General features: G+C 58.0%; 1 protein-coding gene across 1 annotated transcript in view; it reads right to left on the bottom strand.

Annotated features, from left to right (window-relative positions):
• PTPRN2 (protein tyrosine phosphatase receptor type N2) overlaps positions 1–16,161 on the bottom strand; it is a 796,662-nt gene that overhangs the window by 430,557 nt on the left and 349,944 nt on the right. The gene's annotated exons all lie outside the window — the stretch shown is intronic.

Raw genomic sequence — 16,161 nt, 5'->3', positions numbered from 1 at the left:
CACACATCACACATACCTGCACACACGCATGCTGCATGCACTCACACACATATGCACACCCGCACACACGTACTTACGCGCGCACACATCACATACCTGCACACACGCATGCTGCGTGCGCTCACACACATATACACACCTGCACACACACTACGCACACGCGCACACATCACACATACCTGCACACACGCATGCTGCGTGCACTCACACACATATGCACACCCGTACACACACATGTACTTATGTGCGCACACATCACATACCTGCACACACGCATGTTGCGTGCGCTCACATGCATATACACACCTGCACACACACTACGCACACGCACACACTCATCACACATACCTGCACACGCATGCTGCGTGCACTCACACACATATACACACCTGCACACACACTACGCACACGCACGTACACATCACACATACCTGCACACACGCATGCTGCGTGCACTCACACACATATACACACCTGCACACACACCACGCACACGCGCACATCACACATACCTGCACACGCATGCTGTGTGCACTCACACACATATGCACACCTGCACACACACATGTACTTACGCGTGCACACATCACATACCTGCACACACGCATGTTGCGTGCGCTCACACACATATACACACCTGCACACACACTACGCACACGCACGCACTCATCACACATACCTGCAACGCATGCTGCGTGCACTCACACACATATGCACACCCGCACACACACATGTACTTACGCGTGCACACATCACATACCTGCACACACGCATGTTGCGTGCGCTCACACACATATACACACCTACACACACTACGCACACGCATGCACACATCACACATACCTGCACACGCATGCTGCGTGCACTCACACATATATGCACACCCGCACACACACATGTACTTACACACGCACACATCACACATACCTGCACACACACATGCTGCGTGCACTCACACACATATACACACCTGCACACACACTACACACATGCACACACATCACACATACCTGCACACACGCATGCTGCATGCGCTTACACACATGCACATACAAGACACACTACACACATCACATGCACACCACACACACGCGTGCTACAGGCACTGACACACATGCACACATCAAACGTACCTGCACATCTATCCATGTACCACACACACGTGCACACTCAATTCGTCTGCTCAGGATGCGACCCCGGGCAGACCCTTGGGGGCAGGGGTTAGGTACGACCCTAAAACACAGTCCACCTGCTGTTCTGTGCTACCTTGCGTTCCGTTTGCATGGATTCCCCATGTTCCGAAGTGCGGCACTTGTAGCTCTGGGCCCGCACACAGGCCCCCGTGTCTCAGACCCTGTGACCTGCCTTCTCAGGGCACCGACAGGCAGCATCTCCGTGGGACAGTGGCACTGCAGATATCCGTGCATGCCGGCTGGAGGCAGAGCGGTCCCTGCCTCCAAATAGAGGGAGAACCCTCCCACACCACAGGAAGGCAAGAACACGGGGTCAATTCTGCACAATCCAGTAGAAAATAGCCAGATACGCAGAGCAACTTCAGTTTAGAATCGCTCGACTCAAACTCAATCTGAAGATGCGTGGAGAGCTCTGAGGCCGGGCACCTGTAAACCAGCTATGTCAGGGACTGGACAAGGTTCCTGAAAGACAGCTGAGGCCGCAGGCTGGGGGGAGCTGTGGGACCACAAGCAGCGGGCTCCACATCCACCCCCGGGCACAGGGGGACAGCAGCGGGTTGTCCTACCTACCTACCTGTTAAGTTCCCCATGCTCCCTGAACCCCCAACATGTCTGGGCCCAGCAGCTGCCGGTGGTTCGGGTTCCCACCCCCTCCGACGCTCCCTCCCACCCCACAGGGCAAGAGGCACAAGCAGAACTGGAAGGACAGCAAGAGTGGGGGACTCTGCCTTAACATGGCCTTGTGCACGCCTGTCTGGGACTCACCCCACGTGAGCAGACATGTCGCCCTACACCTCCGTCCTCCAGGAAAGGGAGGAGACAGCGCCTTCGAGTGGACCTGGGGGCAGTAAGTGAGCAATTCATGGTCACTGTTCCCACCAGGACTGTCCCGGGACGAACAACCATCACACTTCTGTCTGCAAAGCATCTGAGAGGGAGCCATCCACACAAGAGAGCCATTGACACAGAGAGAGCTAGCTGTCTACACAGAGAGAGCCACTGTATTCGAAGGATGCCAATGGCACCATCTTTCCCAGAACAACCCTTTTCCTTTTTCAAGTCCTGTTTTCTTCTATGTGACCTGAAACGCTCGATTTGAGGGACTCCCCGAAGTCCATGTGCAGGGACAGTTGCTGCTGGTGGGGGTGGGAAGAGAAAGGTCCACTCTTCTGACGAACAGATTGACCACAGGCTCAATCACACTGTTCTCCAAGCGTTGTTGGACAAGAATTTTCACCTGTTCTCTGTACACTACACGTGAGTGTATCACAGACCCAACTGGTTAGCTGGTGTCCCTGGAATGCGGGGGGCACGAGTCGAGACGGCGGCACAGAGCAGCTCATCCAGGAACTCACATGTGGTGACACAGAGACTCAGCGTCACAAAGAGCTGAGCTAGAGGGGAAAGTGCCAGAAGGGAAGGAGGGCAGGGAAACACTACCGGAGAGGATACAACACGGCACAACGGATGACACGGTGTGCGTGACAGGAACAGGACAGGGTGCGACAGATGACACAGTTCCACCTGACACATTCTCCTAGCGGAGAAACGCTCCTGAGGGGCCCACAATGTAGGCATGAGCCTCCCGGCAGCCTGGGCGAAGAGGAACGCACGGGAGGCAGGCCATCCCTACCGCGTAGTGGCAGAAGTCCTAACAGGGCACCAGCCTCGATCCCGGCCTCCAGCCCCAGGGGTTAGGACGGGTTTTCTGGACAGAAGACTTGGAGAAGCACCCTAATCAGCTGCAGGTGTTTTCCTGCAAGCATTTCTTCATCACGGAACCAAGGACAGGAGGACATGGCAGAGCCCCAGGAAGGTCCCAGAGGGCCCATCTGCAGGGATGCAGACCACCCCTGGACACACAGGCCCCCAGCACCCGCTGGTCTCAGGTGAAAGGTACGTCTCAGCTCAGCGCAGCAGGGGCAGAGGCTGCCGGCCGTGGGGCCGGTGAGGACAGAGAGCTGGCCGGGGCTGTGCCGGCCTGCAGGGAGGGAGACGGCAGCCACGTGGCCTGCCGGCCAGGTCACAGGGGCTTGAGGTTCCTGTCTTCACGGCGAGGGGATCGTAAGTAGAACCATTCACCAAACGCATGCTGGAAATTCTTTTACTTGTTCAGTTTTTTAGAATAAAGTCAAAAATCCATGAGGGCCTTCAAAAAATTAACATATTCTAGATTTAATTACAGATAAAAGAAATCTGACTTTTATTAAATGATGATAAATTGCATATTCAGAGGAGAAGTTACCGCGGAGCATGAGCACGCTACCGTCATCTCTGTGCTCTTCTAGAATAAAAGGGTCACACAAGCGTTTGGTTCCTGAACAGGCTCCTTCAGAGAGAGAACGAGGTGAACGCAGAGCAGAGCTCGTACAATGACCCTGTCAGGGTCGGAGCCTGCTCTCCTCTCCAAACTGAAGCAGGCACTGATTTCTCCCCTGGGGCCGCAGTTTACTCATGGGTCCCAAGTCCCTTCCGACATGAACTCATGCTTCCGTTTACTTCTCCGAGGACTGCCGGACAGAGCCGTCCGTCTGTCTGCAAGCAGTCAGGTGAGCGGGCAGGTCCGCTACAGATGGGACTCAGTGGCGGCGGGCTGCCCTCTGGCTCCATGGGGTGCACGGCGAGCGCCCGTTGCAGGTGCGCCCGGCTCGCTCAGTCAGCTGAGTCCCCCACGCAGGGCCAGCGTCCCACTGGGGTTCGTCTCAGCGCCCCTACGTGGTGCTTCTCCCTTCGGAGGCACCTTCGAACACCTCCCAGTCCTGCAGCGAGAAGGCAGACCAGTGGTAAGTGGGCATCGTGGGATGTGCACGAAACACCGTCCTGACACAAGGATGATTTTCTCTCATAAAGATGTCGAAATTAAGATTACCTTTGGAAACAGTTCCCTTGAATTGTCCCAGCCTCACGTGACCACCCCTCCTGGAGGTGCCTGGCCCATCTAGACGTGTTTCCGTGACAGAGCAGACCCCTGGGGCAGGCTGATGACCGTGGACCCACAGCCGGCCCTGAAATGGAGTGCTTTTGGGTCCCGAGCTGGGCCAGCAAGCAGCAGAAACCTAGCAGACTTTCAGCCCTTTGTTGGTCACCACACTCCAGCGTTACGGGGCGAGCAGTCACCGTCCTAGACCAGAATCATAAATTAGAGGGAGTCAGGCTGCACGTTCCTCTTTCCTGGAACTCCTCTCCCTGCACCCCACAGAAGTGGGCTGTTGCTGACGCTGGTGGCCAGGGTTAGAGGAAGTCTGGGCTGTGTTTTCAGGGGCGCGGTGTCGGGTCAGGATGAAGTTTTATCTCCACAAATGAAAATGCCATAAACATGCTTTTCAGTTAAGACCCTCCGTTCAGGGAGTCTCATGAAATAGCGGAAACGTGTTCCACACGCCGCACGTTTTCCTTTGCTCCGCGTCATTGTTCTCATCAAACCCAAATACTGATTGTGCTCCATGCAGTGGGCAAAATACCAAGCTGGGCAGTGGGGTCTGAAGATGCATGACACATGGCTCTTGCCCATGGCAGTTAATGCCACCAGGCGGGAGGGTCTGACCCTGGCAGCTGGGCCCCACACCAGAGTGTGGAGGGTGACCTGTTAACAAGTTTCCAACCAAGCTGGCACTTTGAGAACCACTGGCCTACAACTTTGGGGTCAGCAAATGTTCTCTGTAAAAGACCACAGTAAACAGCTCAGGCTTGGCAGCCACAGAGAAGATGTGAAGGGTGATGCAGAGTGCCAGGAGGCCGGTGTGGCCGGGGGCCGCAGCTGGCCAACCGTGGGAAGGGGTGAGGCAGGGCGTGGGTCGGGGGCAGGGACAAGGAGGTGCTGGGCGGTTGAGAGCTCTGAAGAGCCTACAGCACGGCGCTCTAAGCTCTCCCCGAAAAGCTGGAGAAAAGGCAGGGCTTGGGTGTGAGGACAGGACAGGGCAGGCACCCAGAGTGCAGGGGTGCGGGTAGGGGTGACCTGGCAGGGCTCTGCTGGGCAGAAGGCCTCAGCACAACAAGCAGCCCTGGGCCCTGGCTCCCCTTCCTTCCCCTTCGATGCCGGGGACCAAGAGCGGAGAAAGGCAACCGTCCTGGCGGGGCTGGGGGCACCACGTGCTGCTCTGCGTGCTGTCCGTGCGGTGGACTCCCCTCTGCCCAGGTCCCCACGGTCCTCAGAAGCCCAGCACAGGGCAGTGAAACGGCACCTCCACAGGAAAGCATCTGTTTGTGGGGTCAGCTGGGTTCATGAGGAAAGAGCCCAAAATTAAAGAACGCACTGTATATGTGGGGACTCTTCAGACACGAAAGCTTCACTCTGGTCACCACCGTTACAGTGGCTTAAACTCAGCTTCGCTGCGAACGGTCTCTTCCAGCAAGTGTCGGCTGAGCCACACGCGGGTTTGCTGGGGATGTCGGTGTGGTCGTGAGGTTGGCGAGACTTCCTAACGCGCCATTTTATGCCCTGGAGGGAATTATATCGACGCCTTTGCTGAAGACTTTTCACTCTCAATTTGCTTTCCTGTGCTTAGTGATGATTGCAGGAAAACAAAACGTTGCTCCAGCGCAACCGCGGTTACGTTTAGAAGGCATCACCATGCCAGGCGCATCTACGCAGGGCCGAGGTGCCGGCACAGAGGAGGGCCCTCCCTCCGAAGCCACCTTCCCGTGATGTGAACGCCGCGAGCCGCTGCTGTCCCCCGGCGACCGTCAGCAGCCCCCGGCTTCCCTCATCTTCCCCACGGCCAGCAGCTCAGCGGTGCGCAGGCCTGCCCTCACGCAGGAGGAAGTCCAGAGAGCCACGGTGGCCCACACGTCCCCCACCCGCGGCAGGAAGAGGTGTGGTTTCACGTTTCAGTGCACCACCTGTGGGTCTGACCAGGTCGCCACGCTTCCACGTTCTCCACACAGTATGCCATGATCTCCAACCCCACGAGACGCCGCTGTCAGCCCCCCGCCAAAATGAGAACTTCCCTGAACGACGCTGTGTCGCGATGAGCTGGCACAATGTCTTCCTGACTCCATGCATTCCAGGCTCAGAAAGACAACAGCAACTCAAAATCCCACACCCTTTAGGGTTTGAATCTCGTCTCCCACCGAGTTCATCCTACATTGTTTGACGCTATTGCGACCCCAAGGAGCATAATTACTAGTCCTGTATCTGACAAAGAAGGAGCCCAGAGCTTGCAGAGACTGAACAATCATCCGAAGTCTTGAAACAGGAAAGCAGAATAGAGACTGGGACCCAGGCCCTGAACCCACTCCCCTGTCGTCCGTGGTTCTCCTTCCCAGCTTCCACGGTCATGGGACAGCAGAGCAGACACCCAGACGGAGCTGGGGACACTGGAACCTCTCTAGCCTGGCTCACTCTTGATGGGGCCGTCATTACAGCTGAGACACCCCCAGTGGAGACACGGGGTGAGGTAAGAAGCCGTACCGCCCTTGGCTCCACTAACTACCTCCACCGGGCAGGGATCACACGTCACCCAGCTGAGCACCTTCTGCCCGCTGGCTGGTGGGCTGATTGCCAACGACCTACGGAGCCCTCCCTCACAGCAGGTGGAAAAGGTGTGCCCTGTGCATACCACCGTGTCCTCCCTGTGGACAGGTGTCCCAGGGCCAGAGGGACGTGGGCACCAGCCTTGCTGTGTCAACTACTGGCTTCATTTTCAAGAATGAGCTTCCGGAGTCTAGCACCTCAGGCTGGAGGAAAATGTGGCTGACAGATGGGAAACAAGCCCTAAGAACACAGAGCCGGTCCCCGCGGGCATGCTGGCCAGCAGCATCGGCCAGCGACACCTCTCCTGCTTCCTGCCCACGTGCCAAACAGACTCAGGCTGGTCCTTAATGCCAGGGCCCATTCCCACCCCGCCCCAGGCAGCTCTGGGCTCTGACACCTTCTTGACCCTCTGCCCCACCAGTGAGAGGTCCTCTCCCAAGTCCTGGCATCTGCAGGACCTGCCCTGGGTCCGGCCGGCGGGGGTACAGTTTGCCAACCCCAAGCATTCTGCGTGGCAGCCATGTGCTGATGGGCGCTAGCAGCCGGAGGGGCTAGTGTGCCACACACCTGTTGTGCAGGAAACACGGGGGCAATCCAAGGGCTGAAGACCTGAGCGCGCCTGTGGGCTGGCGGGGGCGGCCACCCGCACGAAGAGGCCCTCCCTGCCTGCCCCACCGCCAGCAGCTGAGGGACGGGCGCTGAGGGCTGCACAGGGAGGCTGGACTGGGAGCTGCCACAGGAGGCCCGGCCACTCCGCTGCTGCTGAAGCCTCAGGTACGGTGTGCTGGGCTGCGGGCGGAACGGTGGCCCACGCTGAACTAGAATCAGGCGTCCTCAGCCGTCCCCGTTGCCGCGGGGACCGCGGTTTATGAAAGAACCACAGGAAAGTGGCCTCTAACAGATGCTGGGACCGCCTGCCACGCAGGCCCACGGGCAGCGGTGTGGCGGATGGAACCTGGGCTGCGAGGGCGTGTGTCCGTGTGCCCTGGCGACGAGGTCACACGAGCCGCTCCCTGCACACAGCCGGGGGCCACCCCAGCCCTGTCCCTGTCTCCTCACCAGGTGCCTGTCTTGAAACAACTCCTTACGAGCTTCCCTGCAGCCCCGAGGCCGTTTTCAAAACAAGGCCCCTTCTGTTCAGGCACAAATGCTAACGTTTTCACCTGAAGACGATGAGAGAAAGGAAGAAAAGCAGTCACGTGCAGACAAGCTACACTGCCTGTGGGAACAGGAAGGAGGGGTGCAGACGGTAACGGGGGCGGCCGAGGCGTCTTCAGGGTGTGTCCTCACATCCAGCGGGAGTGCCCATGTGGCCTTGGCCACGGAACCACCCAGCTTTCTCAAGTCAGCCGCTGCCTTGACAGAGAAACCCACGTGGCGGGAAGAGAAACGCCGTTGGAGCAGTCACGCGGCCCAGTCCCTGGCCTGTGCTTCCAGCCGGGGCAGACCCGAACCACAGCTACGAACACCAACGGCCCTCATCTGCACGTCTCATTCCAGGCGCACCTCGTCCCACACGAAAGTCCTCCCCAAACTTCCCGAAGCAGCTTCCCGGTGCTCGGGTCACCCCCCACTTCTCTGTTTCCCTTGCCCCACATGCCATCTCCTGCCCGCCGAGCACACTGCAAGCAGACTCGGAGCGTCAGGGCCCCGTCACCCGTTCTAAGGCACAGCACCTCAGACCAGGATGGCCGCCAGAACCGTCTCCGCGGCTGGGCCCTCCCTTCCCTCACACCCGGTCGGCACCGCAGGCAAACTGGCCCTGCTCGGTGTTACAGGTCGGGTCACGCCAGCGGCTTCTCCACTCATACCAAGGAAGGGCCCAAGACCCACCGACGGGGGTTCCCCAGATGCTGATGTGGACAAGGATCTGAAGGCCCGTTCTTCGGGGGAACACGGAGAGCTGTGGGCAGTGAGGGGACACCGCAGGGCATCGCCCACCAAGAGAGGGCTGTGCTCGGAGAGGTGACCGGCTGCACACAGCTCACATAACGCAGACTCGCGACAAAGCGCTCATGTGCGTGCGATCGTGACCATCCACGGGCAAACAAGCAGCAGCTGTGGTTCCAACACCCACGGAGGGAAAGCAGCGTCCGCAATACCCGACCGTGCTGGGTGCTGTCGGCAGGCCAGGCCAGGCCACCCCATCTGACCCTCACGGAACCTACGGAGCCGGGGCTGCTCCCGTCTCACCAACAAGGCACCGGAAGTGAGGACCTCCCCAAATCCCCACAGCTTGGAGGCGGCAGAGCACACACGAACCAGGGCGCCCTACCTCAGGAGCCCAGTCCCGGGCAGAGTCAGCTTCTCTCTGACCCCGTGTCCTTCCACTTTGAGGGGTCTACACAGCAGGACAAAGCATTTATTCCACACAGTGGGGTCCACTTGAGACCCCTGTGCCCACGTACAGCCTGCTTGCTATGAAAGTGGACAGCTTCCACCTACAGTGCGAAGACCGCTGACTAACTTGGTAATATTTACTGAGCACTGTGGTCAGGCAGCGGGGCAAGAGGGCGGCGAGGACTCTAGCTGCAGGGCACAGCCTACCATCCAGCCTCGGAAAGGCTCCCGCTAGGTATTTCTTAAAGGATGTCGGAGCAGGGGGAAGGCTCGCCTGGCAGGCATGGTGGTCTAGGCCCTTCCAGCACGCGGTGCAGAGAACGTGGGGCTCTAGTTCCCAGGCACCCCAGCAGAAGGGGGTGAGCACGGGCAGAAGGCGGACCAGGAACAACAGAAGCACAGTAACCACCGGTGACTCCTGGGGAGCAGGGGCACGGGGTGACTGAGGCTCTCAACAGCCGAAGGGAGGCCAGTCGCCACCTGGAGCAAAGGGGGTGGCGCCCGCTCACCCACCTGCAGGTGCGACCGTGCTCCTCCCGTAAGGGGCATCTGTGACGCACTGCCTCCCATTGTCTAGACGTGAACGTGGGACGGCGAATATCAAATCACGCGGTTTCCAGTCTTTAGTTTACGCACCATCCCCAACCTCGCCCTGAGCGCGGCTCCTGTATTTCCATACAGGTAACCCTGCAAATTACAACACACAAAATCCCCTCATGGCATCGACTCGTTTACGCTCAGGGTGCAGCCATGATGAGAACTGGCCTCCACAACTTCTAATTACAGAAACACGGCTCTGGAGTCTTCTCCAGCTGGGCCGATTAGCACAGCTCTGCCTCGCTGACAGCACTGCCCTCCACTCCAGCAAACACTTGTCAAAATGCCAGACGCAATTACCTGGCTGTTTAGAAGGGAGTGATGGGGCCAGTGCCCTTCCTTTCCCGTCACCCACCGTACCTCTGGGAGGCTGCCGCCGTCAGGCACTTGCTCTGGGGCCACCAAAACCTCCGTCCTCCTGACTCACGTGCCCCACCGGCCCGCCGGGGGCTGGCCCCACCGTCACCCACCCTACAGGCAGCCCCAGCACGTGCCCGTCACCCCCTCATGCCTCCGCAGGTCAGATGGCGGGCTGCCTCATGCCCAGTGGGTCTGCTCCAAGGTCACCCCGGGCCTCGTCTGATGGCGGCTGGAAACAGCTCTCACGCCCGGCCCGCTCAGCTGGTTTCTCTTCAGAACACTTGCTAGCTCTTGATGAGCCGGGGTACGTGACCTACATTCTGGTGCTTCCATCGTTCCACAGTGCACGTTACTACACAGCGTGCTGTGTGATCGAGTCATGCCGTACCGCATGACGCCATGTCAGGGACCGCACCGTGCCAGTTACAGTACGTTACAGAACGCTCTGTCTTGTGATACTCGGGATGCCACACACATCACACTTCTTCCCCGTTCTCGCCTTCCCTGGGGGGCTAGCGTCTGCTGGGGCGGAGTGTCTCGTTGGCTCAGACAGCGTCTCTGCTACTGAACGGCGCCTGGCCCGAGGCTGACCTCCAGAGGTATCTGCTGAGCGACTACGTGGGACACTGGACTTAACGATGAAGCGGACTTCGAGAATCCACTGGTCCTCAGAGATAACAGGACTCGCTAGCCCTAGGTGTGGATTTCTCACCGACAGGTCTGTGCCTTCCTACCCCGGGTCCCGCGCAAGCCCATGGCTGGGGGAGGAAGCAGGCCAGGCCTGCAATTTGCCCAGGAGCTCAGCTCGGGCTCCGTCATTTCCACACTGGGTAGCTCCCCAGGTCCCCAACGCGCCCCCACCGGGCCCCCTGAGCTCCAGACGCCACTCCTGCCGCCACCGCACTCCCGACCCTGGTAGCCTCACTTCTGAGTCTGGTGCTACGGTCTGAGCCCCCGCATCCTTGCACTGGTTCTGTGTCGGCATCTGATTCGCGATGCGTGCTGGTGCCGACAGACAGAGGTGCACTAGAGGGGAGGGACCACACGTGCTCGTGCGGCTGGTGCAGGACTCCTGACTCCGGTCTCATCCCGGCTCCACGTAGGCTGGTGGGGCGTGCAGGAGGAACGCCAGCCCTCCCGACGCGAGCTCCCTGTCCACACCCTCCTGGCGACTGAGCAGCACGTGACACGTTCTCAGCACTGAGGGTGCGAGCACCTCTCTGTGGTCTTCCCGACGGAAGCACAGGCTGCCACCACATCAGTGTGCGGAGGACAGTGTGCCCAAATGTTACCGTACGAAGCTCCTGAGCTCTCCAAAGCGCAGAACACCCCCCAATGACGGTGTGTTTCACTGACAGTACAGTCACTTCTCTTCAGTTGCAGGAACCGCGTCTTTCTACCTGACATGAGTCCTGCAGCTGGGCCACTGAGTCAGCCCCGGAGGAGACCTCCTCACCCACCATCTGCTTTTTGCTAAACAGGAACGAGGACTGTTGCTGTGACCCAACAGAGCCTTCTTATCACCAAACAAGTGAGAAGCCCGCATTACCACAAAGCGCCTCAGAGCCGAGCCTCTCTCAGAGAGAGCGTTCCACTCCGAACCACGCTGAGGCCTTGAAAGAGACGACTGCTTATTCTCCGGGCTGCACAAGACGGAACGTTTCTCAGGATGTTCAAAGGGATGAGAGGCCTCTTTCTACACTTTGCCTTTGAAACGTATCATCTATCAGTTCGGAGAAACTCAACTCTTCCCCCGCAAGCAATAAGCAACACAGGACACGGAGCGGTCAGAGCTGGAGGCCAGGCCGTCGTCTCCTCTCACCTGGAGAGTGACCTCTCCAGCCTCCGACCTCCGACCTGCCACCCCATCCCGCGCAGGGCACCTGTCTCCTGGCTCCCCTCACCCTCGCTTCTGTGTCTTTGTCCTCTGCCCATGGTCACTTCCCCCCGTGCCTTGTTCTAGTGATCCACAGGCCTGGTGGATGCTGAGGCAGCTGCCTCGCCCTCCCGCACCGTCCACCGCCAGCACGCTCCCCGCTGACCTCGCCAGCAGGCCCTTGCCCGTCGGTCGGAGCCCTACAGGCCAGCCAAGCCTGGACCCTGCCTGAGGCAGCTGGGCAAACAGGAGCCCCGCCACCCGGGATGCATGCTGCAACCTCAGCAAAGGCTGGTTTCCGAGCAGCAGCCAGCCTGTCCCGTCCCTCCCGCCGTGGGCAGGTCAGCGGGCCCCCCACCCCATCAGGAGCGCCCAGAGGCATCTCACTCTCCACAGAGCCCACCGGCTGCTCTGGCCTGAGCCTCCCCATCTGTGTCGTGAGGGCTCAAAGAAGAGAAACACCAGCATCACTTTTACGTAAAAATCCTGACTCTCTAAGTTTACATCTCAGAGAAGCGTGTAGAATCCTTGTGGACTCTGCCACTTTAATTAATTTTTCACAGGTGTCTCATTCACCTGTAAGTGAACACAAATTTTCCTATCAAGTGGGCCTTTTCTAGCATGTCCAGGGCATCCTCCTTATTTTTCACTGGAAAAGTACAACTTCCTTTCCACACCTGAGATCCACCAGCCCGTCCCAACCTCAGCGACAGTGCAAGGCCACAAACAGTTTCTGGGCCGCACGTGGCCAGGGACACACGCACAGCACCTCCTGGAGCGCTTGCTGAGGCCCCAGTGGCAGGTCCCCCAACGGGTTGCCCAGGGTGGATGGCACACGGTGTGACGTGCTGTTCATGCTGCAGTGGGGACTCCTCTCTCCCTGCCCGGACCCAGAGGCCTCCAGGTTTCAGATCCCTGTCCCAAGTGCAGCCGTGTGGACCCCTAGCCAGCCCCGTGTCACGGGAAAGAAAGCCAATTCCCTCAGCCACAGGGAAGGCCAAGCCTGAGGGCTCCTTGCGGACACTGAAGAGACACAATCCCACACTGCAAAGTCTGATTTGGGACTGATTCTGGATTCCAGCCCCCGCCCCGTTCCCCACCCTGTCCCTGGTATGTGGGCTCTGTGCCTTGGCCCTCCTTGTGGCCAACCTTTCGTCACCTTCCAGCCCACCTAAGAGCCACACTAGTCCTGGTCGCCAGCCCCAGGCCAGCTCCTCCGTGCAGCCTTATCTGGCGAGGCCCCCTCCCCTGGGTACCTGGCACTGTGTCCATGTCTCTGAAAGACAGGCAGGTTGCTGTCCCTGGGTGTTGACGTCAGCCTAGGGCCTGCAGGTGCCTGGCCCAGGAGAGAAGCTAAAGAAGCACGAAGCGCTGGTGGCTGAACTGAGTATGCTCACAGAAGGGCTCGTTTCGCTGTGCCGGGCACGACTCTATCATCCTCTCCAAAGTAAACACACCCGCCCCCTTCACCCAGACGCCAGGAGGCTGGGCAGCACTCATTGTCGTGGGGGCTTGGGGTCAAACATCATGCGTACGGGGTACAGTTGTCCCGACCCCTCACTCTGTAGTCCACACTTGACGTGTTTTAAAGCATTCCTGTATCGAGAGCCAACTCTGGAAATACGCTCATGAAGCCGTAGTGTCCAGAGATGAGCCCTGAGCTGGTGCCCACAGAGATGCCACAGGAGAGGCGGCCTCTCCCTCTTCTGCACAGACAATTTGTAAATCACACGCAGGACAGCAACACCGTGGAGAGGAGACTCGCTAACGCCTACGAAGCTCGACGGGTAAATGAGAATGGAGCCGGGCTCCCGTTAACAAAACTCGTGCAGAGTCATCATATCTTTGAATAAGGAGATGTTGTTACTTGAAATGGCATTGCTATCTCCCCAGCAAGATGAAAGAAAGAATGGTAGCCAAATGGCAAGTCTTAGAGGCTTAGTGTAGACAGGAGGGAGCTGGCTGACACCCACCAAGGACGGCCAACCAGCAGCTACACGGTCAGCAAGTGGGTCGAACCCACCACCAAGCAGAGGCCCAGCACTGAAAATCTACCCCCTGCGTGCCAGGAGAGGGCGGTCTGGAGGAACAGGTGATCTCAGAGGCAGGGCAGCATGCGGGAGCTCCGGGAGTAAGTCTGGGAGCCCTGGGGTTAGGGGTGCGTGCTGCTGCAGACGGGAAGAGGACTTAACCCTATCTCCTCTGAAAGGAGAAATGCAAGAGTCGTTAGAAATATACTACTTAAGAATAAACTACCAAGGAAATGAAGAGCAGGAAAGGATTTCTCTGTTTCGCCCCATTCAATCAGATGGCGTGGCTACCGACCGGTTCCTAGAGGTCCAGTTGTGAGCACGCTGTCGTGTGTGCGGGTGCACGCACTGAGCACTCCCACAGCGAACACGCTGCCCCCAGCAGTTTCTCTGCCCTGGCCACACAGAAGCACCTCCTCGTGCACTTACTTTGGATGTTCACGAGCGCCTCGTGTGCAAGCCGAGGTTCAGACATTCAGCAGAAGGTCCAGAAAGGGTCAGGTAATAGGAGGAAGAGATTCTGAACACGGAGAATGGCTGCATCTGCCCTCAGGACATACACCACCGACGTCTGAGGAGAACTAACGTGCTGTTCACTGCACGGCTAGTCATCGAGTTTTGTACCCTCTTGCGTGGGGTTAGCAAACAAATTCCCCTGAAGTTTCATCAGCAGGGTTGTGTCCCCTTCACTAGTCGTAAGCCCCAAGGGGGGCCTCAAGCGTGGTGCCAGGAAGCCCCCGAGGGAACCCACCGTGGGACCCGCCGCAGTGACCGGGTCTGCTGAGGGAACACCACCGCGGCCCCCCAGCAGGGCCGGCCCCAACCGGGCCGTTCAGTAGCTTACAACAACGACAAGGGCTCCACATTGTCTTTTACAACAAGAAACCCCCCAAAACTCCTTTCCTTGTTAACACGTGAATCAGTCTAGCGCTCAGGGAGCTCATTTCTCTTCCTGGTACCAACACCCTGGGGGACTTGGCCCTCGGCGCCCACTGCACGTCGGTATGTCTACTGCCAAACCGTAGAACCCTAACGTCACAGTTATTTTTCACCATCGTTTTCCCGCATCGCGTCAGGTACATTCATAACATCTACAATGATTCACAACACAAAAGAACTAATTTTTTAAAACTATGCATGTGTGTCACCCGTCAGCACATGCATGACGAGCACACTCAGCTCCCACAGCTCTGAGGGTTAGCACAAACACACGGCTACGATGCAGCAAATTCAAGCCTTCAGGAGGCTGTTGCTATGATGTGCAAACACACATCGGACGTGCAATCTCCCCTTGGCCTCAGCACACAACATAAACACATTTAAAATGGCCAAGAAACTAGATTTTAAATAATCGACCTCACTCTCCCCAGAAAGCAATAAAATAAACAAAGGCTATTGTCAGTGAGTATGCGGTCATGATTGCCAAAGATAGAAAAGACTTCTTTCCATTTTATTCCATTCATTATCGCATCCTGACGTTCCAGCAAATCCGATTCTGAAGGCAGCACTCCCAGCACTGGGATGAATGGCCAGTTGTAAAACAACTGTGAATGTGTTTGTGCCTGAAAAAACCAGTAAGTGATTTGGTCTTAAATATGGTCAATAATCGCGTACGCTGAGCAGCTGGGATGGTAAAACGGATGCTGGAGGGAAGGAGGAAGGAGTCAGAGCCGCTGACACAGAGCCTGCCCCGTTTCGGGGGGCAGACCATTTGCAGTGGAACCAGCTGGTTCCAGGCCACTGTGCCGAGGGACGGCACCACCCAGCTTGCCGAGTGCTCTGGCCTCACAGCGAACCATGACACTGAAGTCAAGCCCCGGTGTATTCGGCTCTCCTCAGAGCTGAAATTGGTCAGGTTTCTGGAGGAAGGTACAACTTTGCATGGAATTCTCCCTTAACCAAAAATTACTGGCTCCTGAAATCATCACTTTCACCCAGCTATCCTACAGATAAAATTCAACATCGACCAAAATAGATAAGACAGTTCATCCCGTTAGCTGGGGCCGCCCCTCCCGCGGCAAACACCACTCACATGCAGAGATCGCTCGCTAGGTCTGAAGACAGGAGAGCAGGCAGAGCCAGGGCTCTGAAAGCAGAGCTGTAACAAAGCCGTTGTTTCTGTTAAACCCTCCATCCTGCACTGTCTTGGTCCATGACAGACAAGCACACACTGGCTGGGACCCCAGAAGGAACAGGCATTTGTCCTGTCCACACGGGGGCTGGGGGCCGCCGCAGACCCCAGACCCCTGCTCTCCCGGCACCAGCCTCTGTCTCGGAGGGAGCGGTGTGGTC

Source organism: Ursus maritimus, unplaced genomic scaffold (assembly GCF_017311325.1).
Source record: "Ursus maritimus isolate PB19 unplaced genomic scaffold, ASM1731132v1 scaffold_3, whole genome shotgun sequence".
Taxonomy (NCBI): Eukaryota; Metazoa; Chordata; class Mammalia; order Carnivora; family Ursidae; genus Ursus; species Ursus maritimus.
The sequence above is the reverse complement of the archived record's forward strand: the minus strand, read 5'-3'. Positions and strand labels throughout refer to the sequence as shown.